This window comes from Phyllobates terribilis, unplaced genomic scaffold (assembly GCF_046119375.1).
Source record: "Phyllobates terribilis strain yellow unplaced genomic scaffold, ASM4611937v1 Scaffold_1__5_contigs__length_1240528914, whole genome shotgun sequence".
Taxonomy (NCBI): Eukaryota; Metazoa; Chordata; class Amphibia; order Anura; family Dendrobatidae; genus Phyllobates; species Phyllobates terribilis.
The window spans coordinates 1001027754-1001052210 of NW_027362761.1; the positions used below are offsets into that span (position 1 = coordinate 1001027754).

Consider the following 24457-nt stretch of genomic DNA (forward strand, 5'->3'; position numbering starts at 1 on the left):
TGGTCAAATTCAGCGCTGTTCCTTACATCACAAAGCGTACTCCAAGCCTCGGCTGCACCTCTTAATGAATCAGGAGCAACTCCAGCACAGCCCTCTCATCATAACCGGAATGAGCAACATTGGTCTTGCTTAATCGGGGCCACAGTTTCTCTTAATATAAATTAAGTTTCCATACTCTGCTTCCATTCCCGTTATTATATCACCGTGAAACATAGGGAAAAGATAAATAAATGGCAATTTCCCGTTTTTTTAGCACACAATTACACTGCATCTACAATCTGCTCCTGCATCGATCATCAAATAATGCAGTAAACATTAAATGTGCATTTATTTGTATAATGTCCTAGACTTGTATTATGCCATACGTTCATACTTATTAAATCTAAAAACTATACTGTGTCTGCAATTTAATCTCTGCACTACAACAAGATGTCGCAATTAATATGTTGCTTTTCTTTTTTCCTTTTCTTGTCATTATCTTATTAATCACTCTTAATTTATTAATGGCGGAGGTGAGGATGAACAAAAATAAACTACTAGCAAACTACTAGTACTGTGTAGTGCCTGTGGATCAATTGCCCTCATAAAAATAGTTATAAAGGAGTCTTGTGTTTAGGTCTGGAAGTAAAAAGATCATGGATGTCCTAGGGATTTGACGTGGTTGAAAAAATCTGTTATTCCCTGTTACCTCTGGCCAATGCTGGCAAGAAGTAAGAGGTTGTCACAGCTAAACAAAGCGACATTTATGCTTCTTGCTCTCAGTCAAGTCAGCCCACTCCCCGTCCCAGCGTGTTTCTCTGGCCCCATCACTAGCGCTGTACCTCATCCTGCACACATTACAGCAGCGCTGGTCTAAAAAGCATCCAGAATATTCACAGAAGGGACAGGTAAGGTCTTCTACATTCATAAGTGCTAGCAATGACTTGTCAGAAAAAAGGAAGCGATTTGTGCAAATATAGCAGATGTCATTGTGTTATTTAATTCCACTGAGCTAGGTTGTGCTTTGTATTATATTTTTTTTTATAATTTTCTATCTTGTTCCCATTTCTATGAATAATATCCATTGAATTAAAATGTGTTCAGTATTATGCCACAATTACCTTTTTACATGCTACCAATCAATAGAGCTGGAACAACATAGGGGTTAAAAGCTTACCATCATTTAATACAGTTGAAATAAAAACAAGCATAAGTAATATTCAAAAATGTATGTGTAAAAGTTTTCATTGGTATTGCAGGAGGTGTTTTCTTACGCACTTTCCATTGCCAACTCCTCTGAACCTTAACCTGACTTTATAGAAAACATTGAACAGTATCTACCAGAATGACTTCATGAAGTCTGACTTGTCTCCGCATATTGAAAAAAATTGAAAATAAAATACTATTTACCAAAATGTTATGAGTCAAAAGATTTTGATGTTGCTGCTCATGATCAGAGAAACTTAATGTCAGGTTTATTTTTCTTGGTCTTAAAGTGAACCGTTGAGCTGATACATTCTGCCCAATCAGTGAGCGGTATGTATCAGGCCGTGTCCGGATGATCTCAGCCCGGCATGTTTGGCTCTTTACGCTGCGGTGGACATCCATCCTCTATTCATTTGAATTTTGGGTAGATTTGTAGTACCCGGCCGCGGACACAACAGAAATGACAGAGCTTCTGAGTTCTGGCAGCATCCAAGTACTTCCCGCTGCCGCCATTGACAGCTGATCGGTGTGGATGCCAGGTGTCGCACCCCAACTGATCAAATATTAATGGCCTATGATAACGATAAGCCATTAATAAAAAGTAATAGCTAACCCTGTTAAGTCCCCACCTTTAAATATCATTTTGTTTATAGGTCCATAATACACTTATGATTAAGTCCATAACATACATGATGTACACAGGCTTCATTGGAAACTAACATTGTAACTGTCAATATAGGAAGCATAAATCTTGTAAAACCTACGCCTATAGCTGACCCTATTGAGGGGGCATCAGCAGCCAAAATACAACATTTCTGTAAGAGATCTCCTCTTTATTGTGGGTGTTCAAAAATTCCCTTAGTTGGTTAGTTGGCACTGTTATTTTAGGACTGTATGGGACTTTTATGTGGGTGCCATGTGACATTATTAGGACACTGTAACACTATTCTTGAAGTATTGCATAGTGCGGCATTGTGGTTCCTGTAATCTGAGCACTGTTTAACACTATAAGTTGGTTTTGATAGTCAGCATTATCTTCATATATCAGAAGCATGTCTAGGGTATTATCGCATTGTCCCTTTTTGTAAGCTTTAGGTACCTGATTTGTATGACGATGATATGAGTATTGCATATCTACTCAGATCATCAAACTTGCAAATACAGATTGATTTCAGCATAGCTTTGCATCTACTTTAGGGGGGTACATTTAGGGGGAATTACAAGGTTAAGACATCACCATTAGTATCCCAGTCACAGAAATAGAAGTGAATAGGAGTCAGTTGTTGCATCTTAGGAAACAGATTTTCCTTTCAGCTGCTGGAGCCTCTATGGAGCCATTTAATTCTGACATATAATGTAGCCAGTAACAGCAGCCAGTCGTACTGAAGCTCAGACTCCCATCAGCCTCAAGACCACGCCGCTCTGCCGCCTAGAAGTAGAAGACTGAATTATACTGTATGTTGGCTTGCAATGGCACATGCTGGCTGGCTTGACGAAGTGATGTCATCAGACCATGCAGCGTAATGCTGATGACTGTGAGGCAGACAGCGAGTAGATGTGTTGCTGAACTCCTGGGACTAGATATATGAGTCCATTCATTATGGAACACCTGTATGAACCAATTTACTGTGGGGCACTTTGAGGACACTATGTGTATGGTACTAATAACTGTGAGGCATTGCCCTTTACTGCGGCACAGCATTTGGTGGTGATAGGGGGGACACTATGCCGCAAAACAGATGCATTATTAAGAATAACCACAGGATGGCACTGTTAAAGGGGTTGTCTGGGCTTATGACAAAAGTCTGAAGTCACTGTATGTGATTGCAGACAGCTGAATCATGATGGCATGCGGTGTCCATACTGTCACAATTTCACAGTATTTCTGGGTTGTCCAGGCTTTGGAATAAAAGTTGTATGCTGACACGATTCCACAGTAATCCTGGTACGAGTGGGTGGTCACATGACCGTATATATGTGATTTGCATACTTGGGGTGAACTTGTCACGGGTGTGTCAGAAGTGACAGACGGTTGCCCTGCAGTTGGTGGCAGGAGATCTCTACGTTTGGCATTGCAGACACTTTCTTAGAGGCTGTCTCTAGGACCCAGCGGCTACCTTCCTCTGGCAAATGAACACTCCGCCTTGGGTGTATAAACACCTAATTTGTGTCAGAGGGAGGTACTGGCAATATTCATTACTCCTTGTGAAGGCTTAAGCAAGAGCAGTACTGCTTCTTCTCTGGTGTTGAGGACGTGTGTGCAGTTGTCTGGAGTTGTCTAAACCTAAGCAATTTTCCCTTGTCTGTTCCTCCTTGTTGTCTTTAGTGTCAGTGGGGATCGACTAGAGCTCATCCCCTTCCTTCCCTAGCCAGGGCCAAACATCAGGGAAAGACAGGGCGAGTTATGCGTGCGGCGATTGGTGAAGAACCAATATAGGGACGTTAGTCGTGACGCTAGATATACCTAGGAGGTCTCTACTCCCCCCTTTCCCTAGAGTCTGGGCTTCCTTTCCCTCTTCACTTTGTGTTGCACTAACTTTTTCCCACACCTTGTGGGACATTATCACCAGCCGAGCACATTTTGAAAAGGAAAAAAAAAAAACTTTGGTTGTGTGTTTTTGGACGTGGACTTTTTTTTTTCCTTTCTCCATTGGTATGGCTTCAGTTGCAGAGCTCACAGAGTGGCTGCACAGGCTGTCTCTGGAGGTGAGTGACCTCTGCTGTGAGGTTCAGCAGCAGCATTAGCGGCTACAGGTTGCCAATATGGGGGTCTCTGCAGGTAGATCTGTCCAACCTGAACCCAAGGTTACCCTCCCGGACAGGTTTTCAGGAGGTAGGGACAAGTTTTTTGTATTCAAGGAAGCCTGCAAACTATATGTTAAACTTCATCCTTACTCCTCCAGAAATGAGGAGCAACTGGTTGGAATTGTGATCTCTCTACTGCAGGGAGATCCTCAGTCATGGGCGTTTTCTTTACTCGGTTTGTCTCCAGTCTGTGGAGGGGTTTTTCGGGACTTTGGCCCTCATCTATGATGACCTTGACCGAGTCGCCTTAGCTGAGTCTAGGCTACATCGCCTTCAGCAGGGGAATCGGTCAGTGGAGACGTACAGTTCGGAATTCCATAGATGGGCAATGGATTCCAAATGGAATGATTCAGCCCTTAGAATTCAATTTCGTGAGGGGCTTACTGAAAGGTTGAAAGATGTCTTAGCAGTATATGAAACCCCTCAGTCCTTGGAGGCTGCCATGTCGTTGGCCATACGTCTTGATAGACGCCTTCGGGATAGACGGGTGAGACCACATTCTCCGGGCCTTCTTGTCGGAGTTGTGTACCTCTGCCGGAAGAGCAGTCTGGGGGTGGACCAGTACTGGGGGAGGTGGAGGAACCCATGCAGTCAGGGGGTGTCTCTGCATCATACATCTCCCCGGAGATTTGCAAGAAAAAAGGCGTATTTTTTTTTGTGGGAAAAAGAGACATTTTGTTCAGATCTGTCCTTCAATTCCTAAACAAAAGGAGACTCGATTAACTCTTGGTGGTCTGGAGTTGGATAAACAAGGAGTGCATTTGTTGCCAAGCTGCAGTTCCCGCTTTGTCCTGACAGCAGAGGTGGTGCTAGAGAGCAAAACTGAGAAAATTTCTGTGTTTGTTGACAGTGGAGCCGGAGTCAGCATGGTTGATGCTGAGTTTGTGAAAACTCATGGTCTTGCTTGCTGTACTTTAGATAAACCTATTTCCATCTTGGCCATCAACTCAGCGCCACTTGCACAGAAAGTACTTATTCAGATTGTACATAATGTAAAATTGAGGGTGGAGTCAGCTCATTGTAAAATAATCCCTTGCTATGTCCTGGACAATCTTCCCACACCGATTGTTTTGGGTATTCCTTGGCTTGTTAAACATAATCCATTGGTGGATTGGCAAGCAGGGGAGATTATTGAATGGGGAGATTACTGCCATGAGAACTGTTTAGATATTTCTCTTGCTACTGTCTCTACGGAAATATGACCTGCTTTTCTGTCTGGTTTTGAGGACGTTTTTTTTTTTTTGAGGGGGTGTCAGGATTTGCCTCCTCATCGTGCTTATGACTGTCCTATTAACCTGACCCCTGGAGCTAAACTACCGAAGTCCAGACTGCATAATCTCTCTGGCCCTGAGAAACAAGCCATGAAGGATTTCATTGCGGAAAGTCTGGAGAATGGACATATCAGACTCTCATCTTCGCCCGTGGCAGCAAGGTTCTTCTTTGTGAAGAAAAAAGATGGCAGTCTACGTCCCTGTTTAGATTTCTGGTAATTAAATCAAATTACCATCCGCGATCCATACCCTCTTCCTCTGATTCTTGATTTGTTCAGCCAGGTTGTAGGAGCTAAGGTATTCTCCAAGTTTGATTTAAGGGGAGCCTACAATCTGGTTAGAATCAGAGAAGGGGACAAATGGAAAACAGCATTCAATACCCCGGAAGGACATTTCGAGAGTCTGGTTATGCCTTTTGGTTTGACCAATGCACCTGCGGTATTCCAGCATTTCATAAATTATATTTTCCATCATTTGGTGGGGAGGTTTGTGGTGGTCTATCTGGACGATATTTTGGTTTACTCACCTGATTTTGAGACACATTGGGGGCATGTTAAGCAGATGCTCCAGATATTAAAGGATAACAAACTTTATGCCAAACTGGAAAAATGTGTTTTCGCTGTTCAGGAGGTACAGTTTTTGGGGTACTTGTTCTCATCTTCGGGTTTTTGGATGGATCCGGAGAAGATTCGTGCAGTCCTTGATTCGGAAGATCCCGAGAACCTGAAGGCTCTACAACGTTTTCCGGGCTTTACTAATTTTTACCGGAAATTCATCCAAAATTACTCTGTAATTGTGAAACACCTTACTGACATGACTAACAAGGGGCCTGATTTTTCCAAATGGTCGGATGCTTCCTTCCAGGCTTTTTCTTCCTTAAAGAATCATTTTGCTATTGCACCTATACTCAGTCAACCCGATGTTTCCCAACCCTTTATTGTGGAGGTTGATGTGTCAGATGTCGTGGTTGGGGCTGTGTTGTCTCAGAGTCCATCCCCTGGTAAATGTCGTCCATGGGCCTTCTTTTCTAAAAAATTGTCTTTTACTGAGAGAAATTATGACGTGGGTAATAGGGAACTTATGGCGATCATATTGGCTTTCGAAGAATGGCGACATTGGTTGGAGGGGACTGTCCATTCTATTACTGTTATTACTGACCATAAGAACCTGTCATATCTCCAGTCAACTAAACGTCACAACCCTAGGCAAGCCAGATGTTCCCTGTTTATTACTAAGTTCAATTTTGTTGTCACTTTTCGTCCAAGGGTCAAAAATGTCAAGGCTGATGCTTTGTCCCGGAGCTTCCCTGGTGGTGGTGACCATGAAAACTCTGCCCCAATATTACAGAAAGGGGTAGTCATTTCTGCACTGTATCCTGAACTGGAGGGTGAGGTGTTGGATGCTCAGGGGGACGCCCCTGCCTCCTGCCCTTCAGGAAGGTTATTTGTACCATCTAATCTGTGCCGCAAAGTAATTAAGGACCATCACAACTCTGTGCTTGCTAGGCATCCAGGTGGTAAGGCAACCGTGGACCTCCTCTCTCATCGTTTTTCGTGGCTGGGGTTGCATCGGGACGTGATTGAACACTTAGCTGCTTGTAGTATTTTTGTGCGTTCTAAGATTTCGCATACTCGTCCGTCTGGCGCTCTTCTTCCGCTACCTATCGCTAGTAGGCCATGGACACACTTGTCCATGGATTTTATTACTGACCTACCGGTTTCTGCAGGCAAAACGGTGATTTTGGTGGTAGTAGATAGGTTCAGTAAAATGGTTCACTTCGTCGCATTGCCTGCACTTCCAAATGCCAAGACACTTGTTCGGGTGTTCATAAATGAGATAGTGAAGCTTCACGGGCTTCCCTCCAATGTGATGTCAGATCGGGGGACCCAGTTTGTTTCCAAGCTCTGGAAGACATTCTTCCGCTACCAATCCCTAGTAGGCCATGGACACACTTGTTCATGGATTTTATTACTGACCTACCGGTTTCTGCAGGCAAAACGGTGGTTTTGGTGGTAGTAGATAGGTTCAGTAAAATGGTTCACTTTGTCGCATTGCCTGCACTTCCAAATGCCAAGACACTTGCTCAGGTGTTCATAAATGAGATAGTGAAGCTTCACGGGCTTCCCTCCAATGTGGTGTCAGATCCGGGGACCCAGTTTGTTTCCAAGTTCTGGAAGACATTCTGTTCTTGACTGGGGGTGCAGCTGTCCTTTTCCTCTGCCTTTTACCCTCAGTCGAATGGACAGACCGAGCGTGTCAATCAGAATTTGGAGAACCTACCTCCGGTGTTTCATCTCTGAAAATCAGGAGGATTGGGCATCCTACTTATCGCTGGCAGAATTTGCCATTAATAATCATCGAAGAATCCACTGGCAGGTCACCGTTTTTCGGTGCATACAGTTACCACCCACAGTTTGGTACCTTTTGTGGAGGAGGAGCTTCAGGAGTTTAGCTTTATTGCTCTGAGTCACTTTGTTGCTTAGATTTTTAGGAGCAAAACAGTAACAATGCAATGACATGACAAGAATCTGCATAACTAATCATATGCTAAATAGTTGCAAGTCAAATTTATGTATGAAATAGCTAAGATGATTGTCTATAAAATGAAGGCAGCTTCACATTCAAAGCAGTAGTGGATGGTGAGATATGGAGCCTGAAATTCAAAAGTTCAAAACATTGTTACCCTTTTGCTCGTCAGTGTATATGCCCCCAGACTCTTCTGTGATGTATGTGCCCCCAGCGTCTCATATGATGCATGTGCCCCGGCATCTCCTGTGATGTATATGACTGCAGAGTCTCCTGTGATATATATGCCCCCAAAGTCTACTGTAATATATACACCCCAGCATCTCCTGTGATGTATGTTCCCCAGTGTATCCTGTGTGATGTATATGCTGCAGCCCCAAAGTCTTGTATGTGATGTATATAGAACAGTCTCAGTGTCTCCTATGTGATGTATGTATATACTGCAGACCTACCTCACTTCTTGAGTTCTATAAATGTAACGGGAGCAGTGATTTTCCCTTGAGGAGACCGTGAGGTGGTGGCTTTGTGGATAATTTCTCCATCTTAGTCTGTCCTGTTTATCTTTTGCAGCCTTAACCTTAGTAATCCACCTTTAGCCATACAGCAATACTTAATTGTGCTATGTAGTGTTTATCTACCATTATGCAAGCAGTATAATACTAATAGGTATACTACTTTTAAGTGTACCTAGTCTAGAGAGTGGTATTCGCTTCTCTCTAGACACTGAATAACTCATTCAGATTCTAATATATTTCGCATGACAGAAAACATGATCAGTGATAACAAAAATTCTCCATTAAATGTCACTTGCTTAACCCAGCAGGAAGTACGGCGGCGTCTAAAAATCACTAAAGTTGACAAATCCCCGGGCCCGGATGGGATACACCCGCGAGTACTGCAGGAATTAAGTAAAGTCATAGTTAGACCATTATTTTTAATCTTTAAAGATTCCATAATAACAGGGTCTGTACCACAGGACTGGCGTATAGCAAATGTGGTGCCAATATTCAAAAAGGGGACAAAAACTGAACTTGGAAATTATAGGCCGGTAAGCTTAACCTCTACTGTGGGTAAAATCCTGGAGGGTTTCCTAAGAGATGCTATACTAGAGTATCTGAAGGAGAATAACCTCATGACCCAATATCAACATGGGTTTACGAGGGACCGTTCCTGTCAAACTAATCTGATCAGCTTTTTTGAAGAAGTAAGTTCCGGACTTGACTAAGGAAATGCAGTGGATGTTGTGTATATGGACTTTTCAAAAGCTTTTCATGCGGTTCTACACAAAAGGTTGATACATAAAATGAGAACAATGGGGATAGGGGAAAATATATGTAAGTGGGTTAAGAACTGGCTCAGTGATAGGAAACAAAGGGTGGTTATTAATGGAAAACACTCAGACTGGGTCTCAGTTAACAGTGGGGTACCACAGGGGTCAGTATTGGGCCCCCTTCTTTTTAACATATTTATTAATGACCTTGTAGGGGGCATACAGAGTAATATTTCAATATTTGCAGATGACACTAAACTCTGCAGGGTTATCAATACAGAGGAGGATCATTTTATATTACAGGAGGATCTATGTAAACTAGAAGCTTGGGCTGATAAATGACAAATGAGCTTTAATGGGGATAAATGTAAGGTAATGCACTTCGGCAGAGGAAATAAAATGTATAATTATATGCTTAATTGTAAAACACTGGACAAAACTGTCACTGAAAAAGACCTGGGTGTATTGGTGGACGACATGCTCACATTTGATGGCCAGTGTCAGGCAGCTGCTGCAAAGGCAAATAAAATAATGGGATGCATTAAAAGAGGCATAGATGCTCATGAGGAGAACATAATTTTACCTCTATACAAGTCATTAGTGCGACCACACTTAGAATACTGTGTACAGTTCTGGTCTCCGGTGTATAAGAAAGACATAGCTGAACTAGAGCGGGTGCAGAGAAGAGCGACCAAGGTTATTAGAGGACTGGGGGGTCTGCAATACCAAGACAGGTTACTACACTTGGGGTTATTTAGTTTGGAAAAAAGAAGGCTTAGGGGTGATCTTATTACTATGTACAAATATATGAGGGGACTGTACAAAGACCTTTCTACTGTTCTTTTTACTCTATGGCCTGAGACACTGACAAGGCGGCATCTTCTACATCTGGAGGAAAGAAGGTTTAATCATAATCATAGACGTGGATTCTTTACTGTAAGAGCAGTGAGACTATGGAACTCTCTGCCGCATGATGTTGTAATGAGTGATTCACTACTAAAATTTAAGAAGGGCATGTATGCCTTTCTTGAAAAGTATAATATTACAGGTTATATATACTAGATTCCTTGATAGGGCGTTGATCCAGGGAACTAGTCTGATTGTCGTATGGAGTCAGGAAGTAATTTTTTCCCCAAGCTTAGTGTTTGCTACATGAGGTTTTTTTTGCCTTCCTCTGGATCAACATCTTAGGCTATGGGTTGAACTAGAAGGACTTAGTCTTCCTTCAACCTTAAAAACGATGTTACTATGTTATAATTGATTTAATATTTGATAAGATATCTGAATATTGTTACACTATTTTTCAGTGCACTTTAACACTTTATTTAAAATTTGCTGCTAGTTTAAGTGAATTATAATCTCTAGAAAACAATGAATATACAATACTATGCTGTATTTGCAATAAGTAGGAGGAGGCCCCCCCCATGAATGGGTTTGGTGGGAGGGTTTTCCAGGTTTTAAATAAAGTTACCTTTCAGGTTTAGGGATAGGGGGGTGGACTTGGGGGTGGAAGGTAAGGGGTATTTAAGAAAAAGTGCGGGAAAGGGTGGCCATTTTGGGATCAGATTCGTACTGGAGAGTAACCACAGAAGACTAATCTTACCTCATGGCAGATGTTGAGGCCCTCTTCGGTCAACTTTGGGCTGCAGCAAGTTCAAGAGGGGAAGGATGGCTTCAACGATTGCCGGCATACTGGGCAGCGGTGGAGATAAAGGGGTGCGTGAGGGGTCGGCACGGAGAGCCAGGAGAACGAGGGTCCAGGACCGTTTGAGCCCTGAATCAATCCCTTGCTGCAGGCGCAGGCTTAGGAGCCCCTCCCGGGAGCCTGAGGGTGGTGGGGGCAGAAGTTTCACAGCAGACAGGCCACCGCAAACAGACAGGAATCTTACCGGCAGCCTTCTCTTCCCAGAGCAGCAGCGGCGAGAACGGAGGCGGAAGGCACACCTGGCGATGCTCCGGTCAGAGTGCCTGCCAGGACTAATAGCAGAGGACAGCGCCTGGCAAGGGGAGCAGTGAGAGGTGGCGGGCAGCGCGGTGAAAGTACCGCACAGCCTGGCTGTGTCCGGCGTCCGGAAGTTCTGGGTGTGGCAGGCACTGCGGTGGGCGTGCCTGGCTTGGAGCCTTCAAGAAATAGGCACCAGTAGAGGACTGCTGCGTATGGCAGCAGGAAGTGAGAGGAGGGGAAACAGGCCTGATAGGGGACCTTCAAGTCATAGGCAGCAGCTGAGGACAGATGCTGCAGGACCCAGGGAAGCTACAGCTGCGGCCAGGAGGAACAACAGCGGGGGAAACAGGAGACAGGCTGAGGGCCTGGACATAGACGGCTGCAAGCACTCCGAACTCCCCTGGTGAGATGTTGGCCAGGGGCGCGGGCTATGAGCATAGATCAGAGTCGGAGGGATCGGATGACAGCGTGGAACAATGCACTCAGGATGGTTATCGGGATGCTTTATCTGCAGCTGGTGGGTTCACAGCATCCGTGCAGCCTGATGAGTTTGATTCTATGTCTTGTATGTTACCTGTGAGTTTTAGTTCAGGACAGAGTGTGAGTGGTCAGCCGTGGTGGTTCTGGTGGTGTGAATGAGGGGGCTTATGGTAGTACGCAGATACCAGGGATTAGAGATTTGTTGGTTAATGTTAATCGGTTATTATCTAGGTTGAGTAGTAGATCGGCGGGGGGCCTGGGAGCTTCTCCTTCAGGAGGTTGGGTGCCGTGTCAAGCAGTTGTACCTGAGGTAGGCGGTGATTTAACCCGGTCTGTGGTTGGTGGCGAAGTAGGAGCTGCTGGTATGTCGGTATCTGTGCAGATAGATAAGAATAAGACAGATGCCATTAAACTAGACGATAGGGCGAAAGGGGAGATTAATGTGTGTTTTGAGGGGCCATTAAGGGCTCACTTCAAGAAAGAGGTTAAAGAGAAGATTTGGAACGATGAATATGTCGAGATATTTTCTTTAATTTGGATAAATGAAAAAAGGAGGATAGTAAAAGGGAGGAGGAAGAGAAGCGTAGGTGGAGATTGATTCCTCAGACATTTGTCAATTGGGTTCAGACGTTTGCGATCTTGGCGAGTGTGGTTAGGGAAAAGGCGCCCGAGAACTGTTCCCCTTTATTTTGTTATAACGATTCCATTAGAGAAGCACATAGGACTTATGGAGGGCACACGTGGCTTAGGTATGACGAGCAATTTCGTCAGAGGAAAGCGGTCCAGCCAAGCATACGGTGGGATCAAAAGGATATTGGGTTGTGGTTGTAGGTTATGACTCCTTCTAGGCACAGGCATAACTTTCCTGGGGGCTCAAACAGTGGAAATCAATCGTCAGCCTCTGAGGGAAGAAGGCATGGAGCGCAGGGGTCTAAGGATAGGTCAGGAGCATGCTGGCAGTTTAATGATGGGCAGTCTAAGTATGGGGCCAGCTGCAAGTTTAGGCAAGTTGTGTTCACACTGTAATGGAACTTCACATGGTGCCGCGAAGTGCTTCAAAAAAGGAAAGGGAAAAGGAGGTTCCAGTGTTAGTGAAGGGGGCGACGCCAGTGAATCATTTTGCGATGGCCCCCTTTCTAAATAGGTTTTCTGATAGGGAAAAAGCGGAGGTCATTTTTAAGGGGTTTGCTGATGGTTTTCGGATTCCGGCTCTGATTCACCAGGTCCCCTTTGCATTGAAAAACCTACGGTCATCTTTTGAGCACCCTTCGGTGGTTGCTGAAAAATTACGTAAGGAAGTGGAATTGGGGCGCATGGCGGGACCTTTTTGCTTTCCCCTGGTTAGTGATTTGATTATTTCATCGAGGTAACAAAAAAATAGCCTAATAAATTTAGGCTTATTCATTATTTGTCATACCCAAGGGGTCTGTCAGTAGATGATGGGACAGATTCTGATTTATATTCAGTTGAGTATACGTCATTTTATGTGGCGGTGCAGTGGGTTCGGCTTTGTGGACCTGGTTCTTTGTTGGCAAAGACGGACACTTATCAGCGTTTTGGTTGTTACCGGTGCACCCTCCTGACAGCATCAGGCTGTTAGGTTGTTTTTAGGGTGAAAATGTATTACATGGACAGATGTTTACCCATGGGTTGTGCGATCTCTTGTTCCCTGTTTGAGATGTTTAGCACATTTTTAGAATGGGTTGTTAAAGATGTTTCTGCTACACAGTCTGTTATTCATTACCTGGACTATTTCTTGTTTATCGGCCCTCCTGGGTCTTTGGTTTGTCAGAATTTATTGGCCACTATGGAATGGGTTGCGAACCGTTTTGGTGTCCCATTAGCGAGGGAGAAAACTGAAGGCCCTTGTACAGTTCTGAGTTTTTTGGGCATTCTTATTGATTCAGTCCAGAATGTCAGTTGCCAGATGGTAAATTGCGGTTGTTGAAGCAAGAGGTGGACAGAATGAAAAAATTGCGTAAAGTGACGTTGAAGGAACTACAGTCTTTGTTGGAGAGGTTGAATTTTACTTGCAGGATTATGCCTATGGGCAGGATATTTTGTAGGAGGTTAGCTGCAACCACGGCGGGTGGCCATGCCCTGCATCATTATATTCACTTGAACAAGAATCATAAGGAAGATTTGTTGGTGTGGAAAATGTTCTTGGAAAATTATAATGGGAGGTCATTAATTCAAGAAGCGGTGGTGGATAGTTTTGATTGTGAAATCTACATGGATGTGGCTGGCGGTGCTGTTTATGGAGCTTAATGCAAAGGGCAGTGGAGTGTGGGTGAATTGCCAGATTTTTGGAAAGAGCTGGGGTATCTAAGGAATTTGGTTTTGTTGGAGTTGTTTACCATAGTAGCAGTATCAATGTGGAGGGATGTTTTTCGTAATCGGAAGATCAGGTTTCACTGTGATAACATGAGTGTGGTGGCAATTATCAACAGTCTCTCGGCCTTGTCCCCCCTGTGATTAGATTGTATAGGGAATTGGTATTGCGTTGTTTGGAGTTGAATGCATGGGTAGTGTCAGTGCATGTTCCTGGAATTCAAAACTCTATTGTGGATTCCTTATCTCGTTTCCAGTGGAATCATTTCCGTTTGCTGGTGCCAGAGGCAGAGGTTTTTGGTGTGGACTGCCTTTTGCATCTCTGGAATCTGGTTCGAGAGGAGAGGGACGTCTGATTTGTAATTCAGTTTCTCGGCAGACCTGGGCATCATATGAGGTGGGTTGGCAAGTTTCGGAAAGTTTGATGTCTTATTGCGGCAATGTTGTATCGGATGATGCGAGGAGGTTGGCGGTTTTGTTTTTTGTAGGTAGGGTAGTGGATGTGGGTTGGTCTGTATCAAGAGTTAATAAGTTTGTGGCGATTTTCACTTTTGGTTTTAAGTTGAGGGGTATTACTGATGTAACAAAGTTGTTCTTGGTAAGACAGGCATTAAAAGGTTTTAGACGGGGTCATGGGGTGAAGGATTAGCATAGGCCTATAACGTTTGGTGTATTGGAGAGGCTAGGGGAAGCGGTTGAGTGTATATGTAGTTCAAATTTTGAGAAAGCATTGTTCAGACTGACCTTTTCATTAGCATATTTTGGGGCATTGAGATTTGTGGAACTTGTAGCGCCCAGCAAGGTTAGGGCTGACGGTTTATTTGTGGAAGATGTTAGCTGTTGGGTTGGCGGTATAGACTTTTAGATCAGGAGATCAAAAACTGATTAGTTGGGGAAGGGGAGACAGGTGGTCTTAGGTCGAGTGAATGGGGCATTGATGTGCCCCAGGAGGTGTTTGTTGGAATTTTGGGAAGTTTGGAATGGCAGAGTTGGTCTGTTACTTTTCCACGAGAATGGCCTATTTCTATCCCGGTTCCAGTTTACAGCAGTTTTGAAAAAGGTTCTTTGTGAAGTGGGATTGGATCCATCTGTTTATGGGTCGCATTCTTTTCAGATCAGTGCTGCGACTGAGGCACCTAGTATAGGCTTGAAATTAAACGGATCAGTAGATGGAGATCAAATCGTTCTTTGTCATACATAAGGTGTTGAGGGTTGGATTGGCAAGCGCATGTTGTTTATTTTCACATGTGTTCATTTTGTCTTGTTATTCATTGTGGGCGGTGTTCCGTTATTAGTTTGGATTTTTGGACATTCATTCATGCATTGTGGGGCTCTTCGAGTGGATATCAGACAAAACGGTAGACAATTAGGCTTCGGGCGAAATGGAATGGTAATTCGGTAGCTTGGAGTCTGGGGGATGGTATGGAGGAGGGTGTTACCCGAATTACAGAAGATGGCTCGATAAGCCATCAGATATTTTATTGTAGACGGAAATTATTTCGGTTCTAGGCTGGTAAGAGACCTAATGAGGGATATTAGTTTCGATCTGTTGAGATTGTGGGTATCCTACCTTGGGATTTTAACGGTTTGGTTAGAGATCGTGCCAAAGAAAACATGGAGGTTGACAAGATTGGTGAAAGGGATTAAGTGGGCGAGGGTTAAACTGAATCGGGCAAGGAATGGGGGTGTTTGCGTTAGGCATCATGATCTTGAGAAGGAATTTTTAGTTACGAGATGGTGTTTATTTGAAGTGTATAGGTATTGACTTATGGACACTCGCTCTTCATGAAGAGATTGAAAGGACGGTTAGGGTGTTGGGGGACTCACGACCCTGAGGTATCAGGGCAGCTCGTGGTGGCGGGAAGGGTTCTTGTAGTTGGTATTTAATTGGTGGTGGAGGGAATTGTATTGGATAATTCCCTATGGTATTAAGTTCATTAGGGGTTGATCTGGCATTTGGTTTGCTCTGGACGGGGTTTTACCCCGGGAGCTGGTGGTGTGAAATATACCACGTACTGTGGTAGTATGGTGCCCTTGAGCTGGGTTTCATGGCTTAGGGTAAAATGGCCTGTTGGGAAATTAAAAATATGTGCCAGATCTTTTAGCTTCAAAAACCCCTCCTTTTTTTTTAAGTTATATGGTTATTGTGTTGTATTGTTAAATAAATAGCCGCTGTGGCCAAATTATCCAAAAGAATAAATGAGTCATTGTTTTATTTTGGGTGGGGTTGGGAAGGGTTAGTGAGGATCAGGTGGGATCCCTCACCCACCCGAGTCGGCCATACCCGGTCATGTATAATTCTCAGACGGATGGTTTAAGACTCCAGCACCACTGTGCTGTTGTCTGTTCTATCGTTGGGCCTTTTTTGTGCCTTTTTAGTGTTTTTAACTTGTCAGTGTTGGTCTGTTAACATTCAATAAAATTATTTATTTTATATATCTACACTGATCCCTGTGGTGTGCAAACCTCTTTTCTCTTTCACTTTATTCCTAGCCATTTTTGGTATGTGACAGGTTGATACTGAATATTTATATAACTGTGGGTGCTGCCCTCTATTCTTCTAGTATAAACACCTAACATCATATGTTGCACCAAAGAGAAGCAGTTCCAGCCATCACATTAGGGGTCAGTTAATTAAATTTTTGACTAAATGTAGCAGGATAAATTTCAAGTTGATAATTTTGTGCGGCCCCCGAGTGATGACTAAATATCTAAATGGCCCCTGACAGAAAAAAGGTTCCGCATCCCTGTGTTAGACTAATGTGCTTCTCTCAATTCCTGTTGAGCTAAGCTTAATGAGTCTAGATTGCACTTGACCCCAAGTATGCAAATCACATACTCACGTGCCTGTCTACTAGTATCGGGAATACTGTGGAATCTTGACAGCATGCGCAGCACACTTTTCTTAAACCTGTACAACACCGTTAAAAGGAGCAGCAAAGTGCTAGATTTTGGATAAGGCTACGTTCAGACGGCTGTAGATTATCTTATCCGAGAGAATCGGGCTGATTATGCAAATCACACTGATCAAACTCTGATCCTAGTGTCAGCATAGTGTGATCCTATTTTTTCGGATGAGAGAATCGGATTACACTTTGAAGAGAAGATGGAGAACAAAATTTCTCCATCTTTTCCATTTTGTAAGCCCATTCAATGCCATCCCAGTGCAGTCTGATGTTTTCCACGGACCCTTAGACTTGAATGGGTGAATCACATCCAATTTCAAAGTAAAATCGCAGAATGTTACGAATTTTTTCACTGACAGATTCTGACAGTGGAAAAAATCGGACATTAGCACTGCCCCATTAAATAACATTGGTCCAAGTGCTTTCTGATAGCACTTGTCCGATGTATACGCTCGTGTGAGCGAGCCCAAAGGGTCAGGATGAGCTGTTACACAACATTTAGCTTCTACAGGAAGGGACAGGACTCATCCAGTATTATTTTGAAAATCTTTTTTGGACATGTTATTGCGATTATACGTCTGAAGAAATAACATTTTATGTCTGACACAATCCTGCTTTTTCACATGTACCACGTTAGCATATTCGTTGCAGGAAGCAGAGACATGTAGATAAGCATTGCGATTTTTTTATCTAAAATTTAAATCAGAAATTGCTTATCAATGTCATTGGCTAATTGTGGCAGTTACTGTAACTGTAAACGCCCTACTTGGATCCCTTTTACACAGTGATACGAGGCAATCCGCACTTACAGCAAAATAAGTGTAGTATTTAAGAAGTTTCCTCACTGCATTAAAGTAAGTTAAGCTAAGATATCACTAGACTATGATCTTACTATACCATATAATTAATAGAGTCGTGCTGCTGGGACACCCACTAGTCCCTAGGAGAAAGGGGCTGAAGGGCCACTGCCACCTCAGCCCTGCAAAGAAGCTTCAGCATAGCTACAGTATATTCCGGTTAATTGCTTAGCGGCACAGTTCCTATAGGTAAGGGTCATAGGGGTCTGTGTGCATGTCATGTACATAGCTGCAACTTTGAACCTTACTTTTCAATCTTGCGTACATCTCTAGTAATGAGCGAACGTGCTCGCCACTGCTGGGTACATGCCCGAGCATCACTATGCTCAAAATCCTCAGCGAGTATTTCCGAGTTGCTCTGGCGGGAACTCAGGTCCCCTCCCTGCATGCTTGGCGCTCTTTAGAGAGCCAATGAACATGTAGGGATTGCCAACCATGCACTGTAATGCGGTAGCCATGTTGGTTGAGGGCATTACAGTGATTGGCTGGCCGCACAGCATCATCAGGTGTATATAAGACCTGGCGCTGCCATGCTCGTCACAGTCTACTTTGGAACCAGGCAGAGTAGGGAGAGCTGGTGCTGCATCAGGGAGAGATTTGCTTGTTTATAGTTAGTATAGGTATTCCACAACATATATCTATATCCTTCTGAACTAACAGTCCGTCTGAAGACTAATCCAGCTGCATATATTCAGTGGTGATAGCAGGAGTTAGGCAGGCAGGCAGGGGATGTGGCAGACTGCAGTGCATTATACAGCACAAGAAGGTCCATTGAACGTCCTGTTAGTATAGGTATTCCACAACATATATAAAGTGCTCAAAAAAATAAAGGGAACACTCAAATAACACATCCTAGATCTGAATGAATGAAATATTCTCATTGAATACTTTGTTCTGTACAAAGTTGAATGTGCTGACAACAAAATTACACAAAAATCATCAATGGAAATCAAATTTATTAACCAATGGAGGCCTGGATTTGGAGTCACCCCCAAAATAAAAGTGGAAAAACACACTACAGGCTGATCCAACTTTGATGTAATGTCCTTAAAACAAGTCAAAATGAGGCTTAGTATTGTGTGTGGCCTCCACGTGCCTGTATGACCTCCCTACAATGCTCCTGATGAGGTTGCGGATGGTCTCCTGTGGGATCATCTCCCAGACCTGGACTAAAGCATCCTCCAACTCCTGGACAGTCTGTAATGCAACGTGACGTTGGTGGATGGAGCGAGACATGATGTCCCAGATGTGCTCAATCGGATTCAGGTCTGGGGAACGGGCGGGCCAGTCTATAGCTTCAATGCCTTCATCTTGCAGGAACTGCTGACACTCTCCAGCCACATGAGGTCTGGCATTGTCCTGCATTAGGGGGAACCCAGGGCCAACCGCACCAGCATATGGTCTCACAAGTGGTCTGAGGATCTCATCTCGGTGCCTAATGGTAGTCAGGCTACCTCTGGCGAGCACATGGAGGGCTGTGGGGCCCTTCAAAGAAATGCCACCCCACACCATTACTGAACCACTGCCAAACCGGTCATGCTGAAGGATGTTGCAGGCAGCAGATCGCTCTCCACGGCATCTCCAGACTCTGTCACGTCTGCCACATGTGCTCAGTATTAACCTGCCTTCATCTGTGAAGAGCACAGGGCGCCAGTGGCGACTTTGCCAATCCTGGTGTTCTGTGGCAAATGCCAAGCGTCCTGCACGGTGTTGGGCTGTGAGCACAACCCCCATCTCTGGACGTCGGGCCCTCATACCACCCTCATGGAGTCAGTTTCTAACCATTTGTGCAGACACATGCACATTTGTGGTCTGCTGGAGGTCATTTTGCAGGGCTCTGGCAGTGCTCTGGCAGAGCTCCTCCTGTTCCTCCTTGCTCAAAGGCAGAGGTAGCGGTCCTGCTGCTGGGTTGCTGCTCTCCTACTGCCCCCTTCACGTCTCCGGGTGTACTGGCTTGTCTCCTAGTAGCGCCTCCAGCCTCTGGACACTACGCTGACAGACACAGCAAACCTTCTTGCCACAGCTCGCATTGATGTGCCATCCTGGATGAGCTGTACTACCTGAGCAACTTCTTTGGGTTGTAGAGTCCGTCTCATGCTACCACGAGTGTGAAAGCACAACCAACATTCAAAAGTGACCAAAACATCAGCCAGAAAGCATTGGTACTGCGATGTGGTCTGTGGTCCCCACCTGCAGAACCACTCCTTTATTGAGTGTGTCTTGATAATTGGCAATAATTTCCATCTATTGTCTATTCCATTTGCACAACAGCATGTGAAATTGATTGTCAATTAGTGTTGCTTCCTAAGTGGACAGTTTGATTTCACAGAAGTTTCATTCACTTGGAGTTATATTCTGTTGTTTAAGTGTTCCCTTTATTTTTTTGAGAAGTGTATATATATCCATCTGAACTAACAGTCCTTCTAAGGACTAATCCAGCTGCATATAATCAGTACTAGGCAGGTAGGCAGAGTATGTGGCAGACCGCAGTGCATGATACTGCACAATAGGGTCCATTGAACGTCCTGTCTGCTGCTGTAATGATTACAGACATTTGTAGACAAAGCCCCAGATATAAGGGGCCAGGGAAAAAAGTTTTTTCATCTTAATCATGGTTATTTGCTTAAAAAGCAATCCAGAGCACACCATTTTTCTGCTTCATTTGCTTGCTCTCACTGCAGAATAAAGCCAGATCTGTTCCATATTTCAGCGATAAAAATCCAGAAATTTGAACTGAACGTGGAAAATATTGGCCTCCTTTTCCACTCTGTTGCAGTGTGTCGGTGAAGCAATTCACATTAGGTCTCTGTGTAGAATAATATTACTAAATTACAGGCCTACTATTTAAAACCGTGGTTCTCTGTCAGACATATCACCTATAAGACTGTTCAAAATCATACATTTCTTCCATTTTCATTCCGTTGCAGTGTGTCGGTGAAGCTATTCACACTAGGTCTCCGTATAGAATAATATTAGTAAATAACAGGCCTACTATTTAAAACTGTGGTTCTCTGTCAGACATATCACCTATAAGACTGATCAAAAACCATATATTTCTTCCATTTTCATTCTGTTGCAGTGTGTCGGTGAAGCTATTCATACTAGGTCTCCGTGTAGAATAATATTAGTAAATTACAGGCCTACTATTTAAAACCGTGGTTCTCTGTCAGACATATCACCTATAAGACTATTCAAAAATCATACATTTCTTCCATTTTCATTGCATTGCAGTGTGTCAGTGAAGCTATTCACACTAGGTCTACGTGTAGAATAATATTAGTAAATTACAGGCCTACTATTTAAAATTGTGGTTCTTTGTCACACATATCACCTACAACACTGTTCAAAAATCATACATTTCTTTCATTTTCATTCCATTGCAGTGTGTTGGTGAAGCTATTCACACTAGGTCTCCGTGTAGAATAATATTAGTAAATTACAGGCCTACTATTTACTATACCATATAATTAATGGAGTCGTGCTGCTGGGACACCCACTAGTCCCTAGGAGAAAGGGGCTGAAGGGCCACTGCCACCTCAGCGCTGCAAAGAAGCTTCAGCATAGCTACAGTATATTCCGGTTAATTGCTTAGCGGCACAGTTCCTATAGGTAAGGTTCATAGGGGTCTGTGTGCATGTCATCTGCAAAGCTGCCACTTTGAACCTTACTTTTCAATCTTGCGTACATCTCTAGTGATGAGCGAACGTGCTCGCCACTGCTGGGTACATGCCCGAGCATCACTATGCTCGAAAACCTCAGCGAGTATTTCCGAGTTGCTCGGGCGGGAACTCAGGTCCCCTCCCTGCATGTTTGGCGCTCTTTAGAGAGCCAATGAACATGTAGGGACTGCCAACCATGCACTGTAATGCCGTAGCCATGTTGGTTGTGGGCATTACAGTGATTGGCTGGCCGCACAGCATCATCAGGTGTATATAAGACCTGGCGCCGCCATGCTCGTCACAGTCTACTTTGGAACCAGGCAGAGTAGGGAGAGCTGGTGCTGCATCAGGGAGAGATTTGCTTGTTTATAGTTAGTATAGGTATTCCACAACATATATCTATATCCTTCTGAACTAACAGTCCGTCTGAGGACTAATCCAGCTGCATATATTCAGTGGTGATAGCAGGAGTTAGGCAGGCAGGCAGGGGATGTGGCAGACTGCAGCGCATTATACAGCACAAGAAGGTCCATTGAACGTCCTGTTAGTATAGGTATTCCACAACATATATACAGTGCTCAAAAAAATAAAGGGAACACTCAAATAACACATCCTAGATCTGAATGAATGAAATATTCTCATTGAATACTTTGTTCTGTACAAAGTTGAATGTGCTGACAACAAAATTACACAAAAATCATCAATGGAAATCAAATTTATTAACCAATGGAGGCCTGGATTTGGAGTCACCCCCAAAATAAAAGTGGAAAAACACACTACAGGCTGATCCAACTTTGATGTAATGTCCTTAAAACAAGTCAAAATGAGGCTTAGTATTGTGTGTGGCCTCCACGTGCCTGTATGACCTCCCTACAACGCCTGGGCATGCTCCTGATGAGGTTGTGGATGGTCTCCTGTGGGATCATCTCCCAGACCTGGACTAAAGCATCCTCCAACTCCTGGACAGTCTGTGGTGCAACGTGACGTTGGTGGATGGAGCGAGACATGATGTCCCAGATGTGCTCAATCGGATTCAGGTCTGGGGAACGGGCGGGCCAGTCCACAGCTTCAATGCCTTCATCTTGCAGGAACTGCTGACACTCTCCAGCCACATGAGGTCTGGCATTGTCCTGCATTAGGGGGAACCCAGGGCCAACCGCACCAGCATATGGTCTCACAAGGGGTCTGAGGATCTCATCTCGGTGCCTAAATGCAGTCAGGCTACCTCAGGCGAGCACATGGAGGGCTGTGGGGCCCTTCAAAGAAATGCCACCCCACACCATTACTGAACCACTGCCAAACTGGTCATGCTGAAGGATGTTGAAGGCAGCAGATCTCTCTCCACGGAATCTCCAGACTCTGTCACGTCTGCCACATGTGCTCAATATTAACCTGCTTTCATCTGTGAAGAGCACAGGGCGCCAGTAGCGACTTTGCCAATCCTGGTGTTCTGTGGCAAATGCCAAGCGTCCTGCACGGTGTTGGGCTGTGAGCACAACCCCCATCTATGGACGTCGGGCCTTCATACCACCCTCATGGAGTCAGTTTCTAACCATTTGTGCAGACACATGCAAATTTGTGGCCTGCTGGAGGTCATTTTGCAGGGCTCTGGCAGTGCTCTGGCAGAGCTCCTCCTGTTCCTCCTTGCTCAAAGGCGGAGGTAGCTGTCCTGCTGCTGGGTTGCTGCTCTCCTACTGCCCCCTCCACATCTCCTGGTGTACTGGCTTGTCTCCTAGTAGCGCCTCCAGCCTCTGGACACTACGCTGACAGACACAGCAAACCTTCTTGCCACAGCTCGCATTGATGTGCCATCCTGGATGAGCTGCACTACCTGAGCAACTTCTTTGGGTTGTAGAGTCCGTCTCATGCTACCACGAGTGTGAAAGCACAACCAACATTCAAAAGTGACCAAAACATCAGCCAGAAAGCATTGGTACTGCGATGTAGTCTGTGGTCCCCACCTGCAGAACCACTCCTTTATTGAGTGTGTCTTGATAATTGGCAATAATTTCCATCTATTGTCTATTCCATTTGCACAACAGCATGTGAAATTGATTGTCAATTAGTGTTGCTTCCTAAGTGGACAGTTTGATTTCACAGAAGTTTGATTCACTTGGAGTTATATTCTGTTGTTTAAGTGTTCCCTTTATTTTTTTGAGTAGTGTATATATACCCATCTGAACTAACAGTCCTTCTAAGGTCTAATCCAGCTGCATATAATTAGTACTAGGCAGGTAGGCAGAGTATGTGGCAGACCGCAGTGCATGATACAGCACAAGAGGGTCCATTGAACGTCCTGTCTGCTGCTGCTGTAATGATTACAGATATTTGTAGACAAAGCCCCAGATATAAGGGGCCAGGGAAAAACATTTTTTCATCTTAATCCTGGTTATTTGCTTAAAAAGCAATCCAGAGCACACCATTTTTCTGCTCCATTTGCTTGTTCTCACTGCAGAATAAAGCCAGATCTGTTCCATATTTCAGCGATAAAAATCCAGAAATTTGAACTGAACGTGGAAAATATTGGCCTCCTTTTCCATTCTGTTGCAGTGTGTCGGTGAAGCAATTCACATTGGGTCTCTCTGTAGAATAATATTAGTAAATTACAGGCCTACTATTTAAAACCGTGATTCTCTGTCAGACATATCACCTATAAGACTGTTCAAAAATCATACATTTCTTCCATTTTCATTCCATTGCAGTGTGTCGGTGAAGCTATTCACACTAGGTCTCTGTGTAGAATAATATTAGTAAATTACAGGCCTGCTATCTAAAATCGTGGTCCTCTGTCAGACGTATCACATATAACTGCGTTCCAAAATCAGTCATTTCTCGTGAATGTGGAAAATATTGTTCTCCATTTAAAATGGGCAAGGTGCGTGTAAGGGATGGGGAAGTGGACATGATGGTGCATGCAGAGGCCGAGGACGTAGCTGTGGGCAAGGTTCCAGTCCTTTCACCGAGCTAAAGAATATGGCTGTGGTGAAATACAACTCCCATTGAGAAGCAGTTTCAGACTGAAAAACATTGGGCCCACCAGAGGATTTGATTCCAAGGGCTCAGCTTTCTCCCCCGCTCAAGAGTCCCTGGCCACATTCACTTGTCCACGTGTTTGTGGTTAGGTGGTCCTTTCCACTAAGTGTTGTGGGTCCCGCGCTTGTGAAAGGCGGAGACAACACCGGAAGAAATAGTGGCGGCTGGGGACCGAGCAAGGACACACGG

General features: G+C 44.2%; 1 protein-coding gene across 1 annotated transcript in view; it reads left to right on the plus strand.

Annotated features, from left to right (window-relative positions):
• The first annotated feature begins 767 nt into the window (after positions 1–767).
• SCRG1 (stimulator of chondrogenesis 1) overlaps positions 768–24457 on the plus strand; it is an 83821-nt gene continuing 60131 nt past the window's right edge. The window contains exon 1 of the mRNA XM_073656268.1: positions 768–887. The gene's annotated coding sequence lies outside the window, so the exon portion shown is untranslated. The remainder of the gene's footprint in view (positions 888–24457) is intronic.